Consider the following 13,106-nt stretch of genomic DNA (forward strand, 5'->3'; position numbering starts at 1 on the left):
AAGTCTTACATTTTTTCACCTGAATTTGTTTACCATTATGATGAGGAGTAGTATATAATCCAAATAAATTTAAATTTTGATGAACAATTATTAAACATACTACAAATGAAATTTTATCAGAAATGTAGTTGGCAATGAATGAATTGGGCTTTTGGTTTCTCAAATAGTCCATTTAGCCCAGATCAATCAGGACATCTGGTCAAGAGATGTGGCAGGTCGAGCAACAGTCCTGCTTCCATGTTAGTTTCTTAAAACTATAAATTCTAATAAACCTATTCACAGAAAAAAGAATTTGTGAATAGAAGGAATTTGTTCTATGCTTGTCACCCAATGCTTTGAATTTCTCCTGAGTTGTTTACCAAAAGCAATATAGAATTCATCATCAGCAAGAATCATTTGGAGTGACCTACCATCTGATAGGTTTTCCCTCAATGGTGATGAAAACAAAAAGTTGGACACTACCTGGCCCAGGGATGTGGAGCCTGACAGGTAGACTGCTCTCTACACCTGTGTTTACATTGCCCAGCATCTGGCCCATAGACAGTTCTTGCCCTCTGGGGCAAAGCAGGGTGGTAACAGCTTGGATGGCTGGAGGTGGGGTTATGCCTCTGGTGAAAAGTAGCAGAAGGAAAATTGTGAAGGGGCTGGTGAGAACCTCAGCCAAAGGCCCATCTTCCAATAGGACAATTCTAAAAAGTAATATCTATAGCAGTTGAGAATCTAGAAGTTAATTCATCGACTTAATTTTCCCAGCTGCCTACACATCTCTTAAGAATCCTTCTGTGTCTCAAGGGTGTATGTACCTCAACGTGAAGATCTCTGCTCTAGATGAGCTGCCAAAGGTAAAACAAACAAACAAAACTGCCTTGTTCCCTATTTGACCTGGAGCAAGCCTTGGATGACTTGCCATGTGCTTATCCTGCATGCCTGTCGAGCCCTAGACTAGCCATCAAGAAGTCTTAGAGAGTTTACAACTGTTCTTCCGTCTAAATAGCACCAGTAGCTGAGCAGAGGGCCCATCTGCTATCAGCTGGACACGAACATTGATGCACACAGTGCCTATGGCTGACACAGGATTCCACAGCAACCCGAGAGGATTTTCTTTGCCACAACTGCCTGTGTTAAGAGCATAAAAACTTTTGTCTCAACAAAGCTTTCGATTGCACCAAACAACGAACGAGACTATTCTCACTCAGAACACTGTCCTTCTAACCGACCTACTCACAAATACGTGGCTCTGATCACATGGGATAGGCGGAGGCAGTGAATTTCCAATGGAGTCTATCATTAGTACAGGGGAAAAAAAGCTTTACATGACCCAAAGTGCTGTGCCACTAAACCGTATGCAAACAGCAGCTTTGGGAGATTGCCTACCCAGGAAACTTCTGCCAAAGTTCTGCACCTTTCAAAGGACACGCTTTATTTGGCCAACTGTTATTCTCAGGAAGGGAGCATTCTCCATAAGCTGCTGCCATCGGGCCCCACTCAGGCCCCACCTTCAGCCCAGCTGAGCAAGGAGGCTACCACATTCTCATCACCCAGCCACAGGGTTGGGGAGGAGAACCACCTGACCCAAAAGTAGCCCAACCCAGTGCTTGACCTAGAACTCCGACTCAGGGCTGGGAAGGATGGTGCAAAAAGATGACCTGGGCCAGTCCTCTTGGAGAGCTGAAATTAGGATAGGGAAGAACGGGGGATGAAGGAGGAAGGATGCCTCAGGAAGAGCTCTGAGACACAGTCATACGTTCAAAGGCTGGGACAGGTCAAGGTGAAAGACAAGTCTGAATTTGGAGAAAATAGTTATCCTCAGTAATCATAAAAAGAGGGAGGAAAATGCAAAAAGAGAAAGAAGGATGATCTATAACAGGAGAATGAAAAACTACTCATTCCCAAGAGCTGCCCAGTTTCTGATGCAGACTTTTATACAGTCTGTTCCCTTGACCTGAGCAAACTGACCTATCCAGCCAAGTCTGATGAAAAGCATTGCCCCATCTCTACAGCTGGTCCCCAGGCTGTGACACCCCAACTGAAAGCTCTCTTCGAGGTTCCCCTGGAAGTTGAACTTAAGAACCCTGGACCTTCTACACCAGCCTCATTCAACAATCCAAGTAAGGTCCCCAGGCTCTTTCCCAGCCTGTATTTCTTTCAGTCATTTCTAGCTTGTGTATTCAGCAAACGTCACTAGCCTCTCTTCCTCCAACTCCCTGAGCTGATTTTTTTCTTTCACTTCTTTATGAAAGTTCCTGGACTCTAATTCCCCTAGGACTTCTTAGGAGCCTCTGCTCGATGTTTTCCAAATACTATGTCTGGGAACAAGATCTGAGATCTTCCAAATCATTATTTCTACTATGAGGAATTTGTTTTCTCTGCAACCCAATCTTGAAAAGAAATACACCCTGCTTGGGTTCTCATCGATTGGGGGATGGGGGCGGGCAAGGGCCAAGATTAGAGGACCAGATAGCAGGAGACTGAGTATTAGAACCTTTCAGTAACAAAAAAGTCGTATAAGTATAATGTCTTTTCTTTTCCCAAGGAACATTAAGTCTTTGAGCTCTATTTAATAATATTTTTGTTCTTTCAGCGAAATAACTTCCTATTAATGTCTACATGTTCTTCCCTTTGACCTTCTGATACTTGAGCTATCTGAAGACTCTCTTTTCAAGGCAAAAAATTTTTTGTGTAGTCTGAACACCTATTTGCATACCTTTATCTTTCCAAAATAGAATTCCTAAAGGCTCATCTTCACAAAGAAATAAGCAAAGGGCCTCAAAGGATAGAAGGATAGTGCTCCTGGAAAAAGACTGACATGCTCTGTCCACCTGGGTGGCTGGACATCTCCTTTTGAGGCTTCCACTTTCCCTAGAAGAGATGACCTGTCCTTTCCCCAACACTCAAGCAGGTTATTTGGTTTCAGTCTTTTGAACACTCCAAATTCTTGGGTTGACTCTACCTGCAGACTTTCAAAGAGTTCACGTTGGTTTGAGTTTTTTAGAAAAAGCAGTCAATCTCAATAAATATCACAAGGCTTTGGAAGCAGGTGATGAATCTGGGTGGTCCATGGACCACTGGAATGTGGTTGGAGCTCCACATTCTCTGAGAAGTAACATGGAAAAACTTTGAGAATTACTCAAGTAAATTCTTGAGAATGACTCGGGTCCAACTTGACCAGAATGCTGCTGGAATATGACCAAGTCCGCCTCCACCTTGCCCTCCCTCCAGGTTCAGCTGGATTGTTTGAGAGTACTACAGAGTCCTCAGTTGACCTTAGAGTTCAGTCCAGAACCAACTGGACCATATCTCAGCAAACTATCTGCCAACATAGGCTTTTATTATCATTTTCTCCTTGAGAACTCCTCTCAATATCAACATAAAAGTTGACAATAACCATAAAAATGTCACCACTTGGAAATCACATGGAGGTGATATATGTTCCAAAAATATACAATTGATTTTCAAACCAGATGGGCCCTTTACCTCCAGGTTAAGAATGACATTCTTGACTCAGAATGGTGTATCCCTTGCCAAAAATACTAATCGCCCAGGTTGCTTTGGTCTGTGATTTTCCCCTCGGGTAGGACTGGAGTGACTCTATATGAATTCTCTGGAACTTTCAGACCTCTGGGAACTGCCTTTGTGTTGAACTCTGGAAGTAACACCCTATGATCCCAGCAGGCAGGGCCCACCCATACTGTAAGGCTGACGTTTGCCTTCAGGGACTTCTCCCTCCCTGCATAGATTTGCTCTGCCTTCTTCTCCTGGTACCATGTGCTCTCATGGTTCAGGATAAAAGCAGGCTCTGGAGTTAGAAAGACTTGTGTTCAGGTCTTGAACACTTAGCAGTATAACTGACCAGGTACATAACTCCTCTGACTTCTCAACATGTGAAATTAATCCCAGAGAGAATTATATGAGTCTAAATTAGCACCTAGCATGGTGCCTGGCATGTGGTAGTGGCTCAAGAAATTTGTCTCCTTACCAAATTCCTTGTAGGAGAAAAAGTTCCCATATATAATATATTAGAAAAGGGTTAGGAGGGCAGCCCCGGTGCCTTAGCGGTTTAGTGCTGCCGTCAGCCTGGGGTGTGATCCTGGAGACCTGGGATCGAGTCCCACATTGGGCTCCCTGCATGGAGCTTGCTTCTCCCTCTGCCTGTGTCTCTGCCTCTATCTCTATCTCTGTCTCTCTCTCTCTCTCTCTCTCTCTCTCTGTGTCTCATGAATAAATAAATAAAATATTTAAAAAAAAGAAAGAAAAGAAAAAGGTTAGGAAATCAGGAGCTGGAGCAAGCCTGGGCAGAACTCAGAAAGAGGGCAAGCTTGATCTGAGGGGGGACAGAAAGATCTGGGGAAATGAAAAGAGGAATAAGCCATGACAGTTCCTGCTAAAGTATCTTTTATTTTTATTTTTTTAAAGATTTTATTTATTTACTCATGATAGACATAGAGAGAGAGAGAAAGAGAGGCAGAGACACAGGCAGAGGGAGAAGCAGGCTCCATGCCAGGAGCCCGACGCGGGACTCGATCCCAGGACTCCAGGACCGCACCCCGGGCCAAAGGCAGGTGCCAAACTACTGAGCCACCCAGGGATCCCCCTAAAGTATCTTTTAAATATGAGGAGAGAGAAATTACAGAGGGGGATGAATCTCTAGTTAGCAGACAACACAGAGTTAATGCAAGTTGACTCTGAGAAGACACCAGGAAGAGGTTGGCATTTGGTCTTATCAACTAAAAAAGCCAGCTCCTTCTGTTGTCATGGCAGCTACTGCTCTTCCCCACCTCCACCCCAACCCCACTACTCACACACTGACACACACTTGTCTTAGACTTCTCTTCTTCTGCCTTCTTTTCCTTCCTCCTCTTCTCCATCATCACCACCATCATCACTGTCACCACCATAAGAAAGTATAGTGAGCAGCATTTCTAGAGGGCCACCTAGATGCTAAGCACTGCTGAGGGCTTAACACAGATCTGCAATCTTCACAATCCCCCTAGCAGGTAAGCAATATGATTACTTCTTTTTATAAGTAAGTCACACAGACAGTAAGTGACACACCCAGGATTCAAACTCCAAAGCTTTCCTGGGCTTTACAGATCTACTGACCTTATAGCTCCAAAATTCATGAAAATTCCTGGGTGAGCTTCAGGGATTCATGTCTGGGAAGAACAACTCTAGCCTCCAATAGAGCAGCAGCAGCAGAGGCAGTTGATTCTGAATGCAATGGTGCACTATGATACAGAGATATTTGTTTCCTGTGAATCCCAGAAAACTTGAATTCTTGTAGGAAGGTCTTTATGTTTGGAATTCAAATCTGGAAACTCCTAGAGGACAGCTGAAGATCTCAAAAGGCACCATTTCTAACTAAAATATAGAGAAGTCAAATATTCAAGGGGAAAGGAGAGAAAAGGAGTGGGAAATATCAGAGAGGGTGACAAAACATAAGGGACTCCTAACTCTGGGAAACGAGCAAGGGGTAGTGGAAGGTGAGGTGGGCAGGGGGTTGGGGTGACTGGGTGATGGGGACTGAGGGGAGCACTTGATGGGATGAGCACTGGGTGTTAGACTATATGTGGGCAAATCGAAATCCAATAAAAAATATACAAAACAAAAAACAAATATTCGAGCATTTAATGCAGGTATATAGGCAAAAAAAAGGAAGAAGGAGGAAGTAGAAGGAGGAAGAAGAAGGAGAAGGAGAAGAAGGAGAAGGAGAAGGAGAAGAAGGAGAAGAAGGAGAAGGAGAAAGAAGAAAGAAGAAAGAAGAAAGAAGAAGAAGAAGATGATGATGATGATACACCTGTCTGGCTCAGTGGTTAAGCGCCTGCCTTTGGCCCAGGTCATGATCCTGGAGCCGCAGGATCGAGTCCCACATCGGGCTCCCCATAGGAAGCCTGCTTCTCCTCTGCCTATGTCTCTGCCTCTCTCTGTGTGTCTTTCATGAATAAATAAATAAAATCTTAAAAAAAAAAAAGATTTCACAAAATTGCCCAAATGAATTTGCAAGTTAAACAGAAATACTGGAGTGAGCATGCAATTGGCTCCAAGGCAGGAGGAAAGCTTTGTCTTGGTGGAAAGGAGCACAGTATTCACTAAACTCTTAGGCCTTTTCTGAAGAGAGCTTAACTACCTCCCTTTCCTGTAACTACATTCTTGTCTTCTGTCCAGTGTCCATCTGTCTTGCTCTTGGTAGGAGCTGGCTCCTAGAAAATTAGAATCTCCTATTGGGTCTCTCCCTTTGGGCAAGTTCTGGAACTAGACTCCTCTAGGAATGCTTCTGCCACTCTGGAACCTAATAAACATCTCAAGGGCATCCCTCAAACCTGAGCTTCAGAGCTAGGCCATCCCATACTCTTCTACAGACCATAAGAATACATTCAGTGTTTCAGTGTGGACATTATGCATTAATAAATAATAGTGCAAAGCCAAGCCAATGTGCTGAGTATTGGAGGAGGATGACATGTGGGCAGAGTGGCCGAGGCAATTAACAGCTGGAAGTTTCACAAAACCGTATGGAATTCCAAAGTTAAAGTAAGACTGTCTCTCTCTGTTCTAAAATTTGAAAGTGAGATTTTTTTTTTTTGAAACTTAACAAATTAAGGATAGGAAGAGGTCTACATGAGGTTTTTAAAACAAAAGCATGTGGAAAAAATAAAATAATATGTAGAATCTTGACTATATACAAAAATTACAAGATCTGTAAATTCAAATCCACTAAAAATGTAACAATGTTTAAATCTGGAGTGATTTTCAGTTGACTTCCCTGGCATTAACCAAAGTGTTTTGTTAATTTTTTTTTTTGGAATAAACTCCATAAGTATTTTTTGTACAACATAAATAAGTACCTATGATTTTGTTCATTTAAGAAATATTTATCCATCTCCCATTTGGTATCAAATATCACACTAGGCACTGTAGATACTAAAATGAATTAGATTTACTTGAAGGAATTCAATACTACTTTGAAGTGCATTGGAAAACATTAAAGACGTATATTATAATCACTAAAGTAATCACTAAAAATAATGCTGAAAGATGTAACTGCAAGCCAATGAAAAATTAAAATGGGATACCAAAAAAATGAATAACACAGAAGAACACCAAAGAGAAGGAAAGGGACAAAAAATAGATGAGACAGATCTAAAAGAAATGGAGAAATGGCAGACCTAAATATAGCCATATCAACTACTTGTTGATACAGACTAGAAATTCCTATTAAAAGGCAAAGATTGTCATGCTGAATTTGAAAAAGAGAAAAAAGCCAACTATATGCTGTAAGATACACCAAATAAAAAGTCACAAATAGATTGAAAGCAAAGGCTAGAAAAAGATATCCACACAACACATAAGAAAGACTGGCTATGCCAATAGCACATAAAATAGATTTGAATACACAGTAATGATAAAAAAGTTAATGTGCCAGAAAGCTCTAAGTATTATAAATATGAGCTTCATAGCAGAATTTCAAAATACCTAGAGCAAAACTAAAAGAAGATATAGCTAAATTCTCAAACATAGTTAGAGACTAACACTTCTCTTGGTAATTGACAGAATAAGGTAGAAAGTATCAGTCAAGACACAGAAGACCTGAACAACAGCATCAAGCATCCTGCTCTAATTTATATATAAAACACCACACCCAACAATTGCAGAATATGTATTTTTCTAAATGGATGTAGTGTGTTCATCAAGATAGACCATATCCCGAAGTATAAAACTAGTCTCGAAAGATTTCAAAAGACTAAGATTTTGTGGATCATTGTATTACAATTCAACCATAAACCATCCAAGAAATTTCCAAATATTTGGAAATTGACACACTCCAAATAACCCATGGGTGAAAGGCAATATTTTGAACTGAATGATAATGAAAACAGCACATCAAAATGTGTGAGATATAACTTACCCAGCCCAGAGAAAGAAAATATATCTATAAATGTTCATATTAGGAAAGAAGAAAAGTCTAAAGTCAATGATCTAAGTCTCTATTTAGAAAACTATGAAAAGAAGAAAAAAATTAATCCTGAAGTAAAGGCTAAGAAAAAATAAAGGTAGAAAAAGAACTCCATAAGACAGGAAGCATCCAAGCAATAGAGCAAAATGAAAGAAATTCTAAGTTGGTTCTTCAGTTTTTTTGAAAAGAAAAATAAAATTGATCTACTTGAGAAATTACCAACGTCAGAAAAGACAAAGAGGAAAACATTACAGATCTACAGGTATTAAAAAGATCATTACAGAATCTTCTGAAAAATCATATACCAATAAATTTGACAATGTATAAAAATGAACACACTTCATGAAAGATGAAAATTATCAAAACTGACACAAGAAGCAATAGAAAATCTGAATAGCCCTATATCAATTAAATTCATGATTGATTATTTGAGTCATTCAGAACCTTCAGCTGGATTCACCAGTGAATGCTATCAATAGTTAAGGAAGAAATGATGACAATTCTTCACATACTTTTACAGAAAATATAAGAGGGAAATGCTGGGCAACTCATTTTATGAGGCTAGTATTACTCAGATGCCAAACAGACAAGGACATTACAAGAAAACTACAGATCGATATCCCTCATGAACATAGACACAACTCTCCTCAAATCCACATATACAGAAGGTCAAATTATCTAGAAGAGCATAATCTAGCTTCTAAAACAACAACGACAAAGTTGTAGAACTTCTATATACCCTGATTTCAAGACTTGCTCTAAAGCTATAGTAAAAAGGAAATGTGGTATTGGTGAAAGTAGAGACAGGTACATCAGGGAAACAAACAAACAAAAGACCCAAATATAGAAGATTAATTTATTTTCTATGACGATGTTAAGACAATTTAGCAGAGAAAGAGTAGCCTTTTCAGTAAATGGTGCCGGAACAACTGGATATCCACACAGAAAGGAAAATTTAAAATAGATCCTTGCTTCATACCATACCGCTGAATTAACTTAGGATCATTGACTTAGATCATAAAAATATTACAAAAGAAGAAAACAGGTGAAATCTTTGTAAGCTTAAGTGAAGATTATGGAGTAACAAGAAAAGTATAAACCAAAAAAAGAAAAAGTTGATAAATTGGGCTTCATCAAAAGAAAGACATTTGCTTTTCAAAAGATATCACTAAGGAAATGAAAAGACAAGCCACAGAATGGGAGAAAATATTCACAGTAAATATATCTGGCAGGGATATTGTATCCAGAATACAGAAATAATGGTTATAAATCAACAGTAAGAAGAGAAATAATCAGTGTTTTTAAAATGAAGATTAGAGGTGCCTGGGTGGCTCAGTTGGTTAAAGCATCTGTCTTTGGCTCAGGTCATGTAAAGCCCCATGTCAGGCTCCCTGCTTAGTGGGGAGTCTGTCTCCTTCTCCCTCTCCCTCCATGATCTCTCTCTCTCTCTCTCTCTCACTCTCACTCTCTCTCAAATAAAGAAAATCTTAAAAAAAATAAAAAATAAAATGAAGAATAGATTTGAACAGACACCTCGCAAAAGACGTACTATGAATTGTTTACAAGTACATGAAAAGACGTTCAACATCATTAGTCATCAGGCAAATGAAAAGCACATTAACATACCACTTTATAACCATCAGAATAAGATTTAAGGGGATCCCTGGATGGCTCAGTGGTTTAGGACCTGCCTCGGCCCAGGACATGATCCTGGAGTCCTGGGATCAAGTCCCATGTCGGGCTCCCTGCATGGAGCCTGCTTCTCCCTCTGCCTCTGTGTGTGTGTGTGTCTCTCTCTCATGAATAAATAAATAAAATCTTAAAAAAAAAAAGAATAAGATTTAAAATAATGCACCACAAATATATGGAGGAACTGAAATTCTCATACATTCCCAGTGAGAATGTAGAACGATACAACTTCTTTGGAAAACAGTTTCTTTTATATTTAAACATACATCAAGCCATTTCGCTTTTGGGTATAATAAATTCAAGAGAACTGGAAATATGCGTCCCATACAAAAACACTCATGGGAGCTCTATTTGTAATAGCCCCCAAACTGGAAACAAATCAAATATCCAACCACTGGTAAGTGGCATTTTAAAAGCTGATATCTATACAGTGGAATCCGACTCAGCAACAGAAACAAACTGCTGTTACACATGACATGGATGGATCTCAACATCATTCTGCTGAGTCAAAGAAGCCAGACACAAAAGGGCACATACTGTTTGATTCCATTTATATAAAATTCTAGAAAATGCCAAGTAATCTAGAGTGACAGAAAGCAGATCAATGTTTGCCTGGGCACGGGAGTAGAGAGACATGGACTGGGGCAGGAAATGAGAGAAAAGCTCTGTATCATGATCGTGTTGTTGGTTTCACAGGATGATTGCACCTTGAACTGTGTACCTTAAATAGGTACTGCTCTTCGTACAAAAATGCCAGGGCAGTAAATTAATTTTTCCTGCTGCATTTATGTTTAAAAAGAATCACTCTCTGTACCTGCCCTCGAAAGGCTTTTGTAACAGAAAAGTAACATGCGGTACCAAAAAAGATTTTGATTTTGATTTTGGACCATGCTGTTCTAAGAAGTGTGAAATTAGCTGTAAGTAGACAAAGAAGGGTTTCTGGAAGCTTTAAAATAAGCAAGTGGTATGATGTATATGCTGGGCATCACTAACATTCACCAAATATTTCCAGCTCTCTCTCTAGGCAAGAGGTAGACTTTAATTCCCCATCACTCACAAAATGAAGTGTAGCCAATGAAATGTTAGTGTATATGCAGTATGTGTCACCTCCAGGTGGAAACTTTTAGCACAGCTTCTGAGTTGGCACATTCTCTTTTCCTTCCGAGAAGATCAGAGAACGTGTTGTATGGAAATTTCTTGTAGGTTCCTGAGTGGCTAGGATAAGCAGGGCATCCTCCCCTTTCTTACCAGCCCCCCCCCCCCACACACACACACACTGTGATGAATATGTAATGTAAATGGGGAGAAGAAATCTTGTTCCCATAAGCCTCTGAAATTAAGAGATCGCTTTTAAGTGCTCCAAAAGCAATCCGTCTTTTCCCACACAATGTGCAATTTTAAGTGGAACTCGGATAATGTTTTAGAAGATGGTTTCAGAGGATTAGCTAGAAGGCTGCCTTCATCCATAGATGATGAGTGTAGCACTAGGTGGTGTGAATCCTGAGGAAATTGGTTACATCATTCAACTTTTTTAACAACAGTAAAGAACACCAAAAAGACCCCTGCCCTTGTGGGGCTTCCACTCACATGTAGGGAAGCAGACATCCCCCCTTTAAGCCCTGCGTAGAAAATAGACATATCGTGATTATGAAACAGGGCCAAAATAATAATATCGGGCCTGTTAGAGGCAATGGTTACTTCACTTTGTTCAAAACCCTCATCTGCCATCAGTGTAAAAAGTAGAGATCTCTGTGTGCTTGACACATACAAAAAGAACCATCCCTGTCTTCCTTTTGCTTTATCATATTTAAAGAACCAACAGTTGAAAAATCAACTCTCTTGACCCCAAGAGTATTTTTTAAAAAACGGAATCCTGGTTTACTGACACCACCTAGTGAGTGTACCAAACTTTTTTTTTCTTTTTTTTTTTGAGTGTACGGCTTTCCTTTTTTTTTTTTTTTTTTTAATTGAAGTATAGTTGACCTAGAATATTACATTAATTTCAGGTATACAGTGCGGTACCAGAGGGGAATACATGTATGTGGTGGGGAGGTGAGGAACAGGAGGTGAAATCTGGCTTTTAGACAAGCCACTTCTCAAAGCTTAATGTGAGGAAGAATCAGCTGGAGACCTTGGTGTATGCAGGCTCTGATTCAACGCATCTGGGGTCGTACCTGAAACTCTGCATTTCTAACCAGCTCTCCAGAATGCCAGAGCTTCTAGTAGCAAGGTTCCAGATGCCTTAGCAGTTGGTTGACCTCAGGGGAGTGAGTGAGGTGTGCTTGGCCATTGCCCCTTCCTTACTGAACTGAGAAGAGCATGTTTACCTGGTGCCACCATTTCTCATCAGGTTCACCCTATTTTCCTTTTCTGCAGTTGAAGAGTCAGATCCCAATATATGATTTGTGAAGACCCTGGACAAAAGGGCTTCTCATGCATTATTGCACTGGATTCCTGCAACTCCTTGAGGTGACTACTATGATTATGCCCATTTTACAATAGAGAAAACCCCAGACCGGAAAGGTTAGCTCATACTAGTATGTGTGGAAAGGATTCAGAATCCACAAACTACCCCAGAGACCAAGCTCTTGGCCACTGCTTTCTCCTTACCGTATTTATATCACAGGGGTCTTTCCTGCTCTGTTGCAGCATCAGAAGTGTCCCTCAGTGGACTGCAGCCTCCCAAAGTGAATGAAGCCAAGTCTGATCTTCTGTCAAAATGACCTGGCTTCGGGAACAAGCAATTAAAAAACAAAATTGAGAAATCTTCTGGAATTCAGCAAAAAGAAAGAGTAGTTAGCACTAGCTTCGAGGGTTTTTTGTGGGTTTTTTCCCCCCCTAGGGAAAATGTCAGTCCATGCAATATTATCATACTTGGAATTCTTGGACATTTTTATTTCATCAACCGATCACCTGATGTCCTATCTAACAAGAGTGACAGGAGAAGGTTCCATAAGATCCTTTCCTGTCAATAGAGAGAAGCTACTATGTACCACACTTCAACATTTGTAGCCTGGGCACAAGTAAGTCTTCACAGAGTGTTTAATATGTATCCTTTTGATTTTTTTCTACAAAGAGGAGACCTTAAGTCAATTCAGCTAACTGAAATATGCATGTAAAACAGTAGTTCTCAAACTTGGTTGCCCATGGGCATCTCCAGGGAGCTTCACAACACACCTGAGTCCTATCACTGGAAAGTCTGACCTGATTGGCTTGGGATGAATTGGGTGTCAGGATTTTTAGAGGCTCCTTAGGGGATCCTGGTGGCACAGCCACAGTTGGCAAATCGCTGGCATGAAAAACAGAGAGAAGACAGTAAAATTCACTCTCCAGCCCCCCAAAGGGGGAGAGAGACATCTTCATTCACTGTCAGGGTTTTGTCTATCTACATGGCAACATAGGTCTCAAATAATAATTGACCCTATTCTGATTGCAAGTCAGTGGTTCTCCACAATCAGTGACCAAACCA

General features: G+C 40.4%; 1 protein-coding gene across 5 annotated transcripts in view; it reads right to left on the minus strand.

Moving 5' to 3' along the window:
- COL4A4 (collagen type IV alpha 4 chain) overlaps positions 1-13,106 on the minus strand; it is a 125,980-nt gene that overhangs the window by 111,815 nt on the left and 1,059 nt on the right. For 4 of the 5 annotated variants that reach the window (XM_077869030.1, XM_077869029.1, XM_077869027.1 and 1 more), the window contains exon 2: positions 12,248-12,365. The gene's annotated coding sequence lies outside the window, so the exon portion shown is untranslated. Of the gene's footprint in view, positions 1-12,247; positions 12,366-12,814; positions 12,939-13,106 lie in introns of those variants that run through there. The other variant, XM_077869028.1, reaches the window with a different exon arrangement.

Source organism: Canis aureus, chromosome 24, assembly GCF_053574225.1.
Source record: "Canis aureus isolate CA01 chromosome 24, VMU_Caureus_v.1.0, whole genome shotgun sequence".
Lineage (NCBI taxonomy): Eukaryota > Metazoa > Chordata > Mammalia > Carnivora > Canidae > Canis > Canis aureus.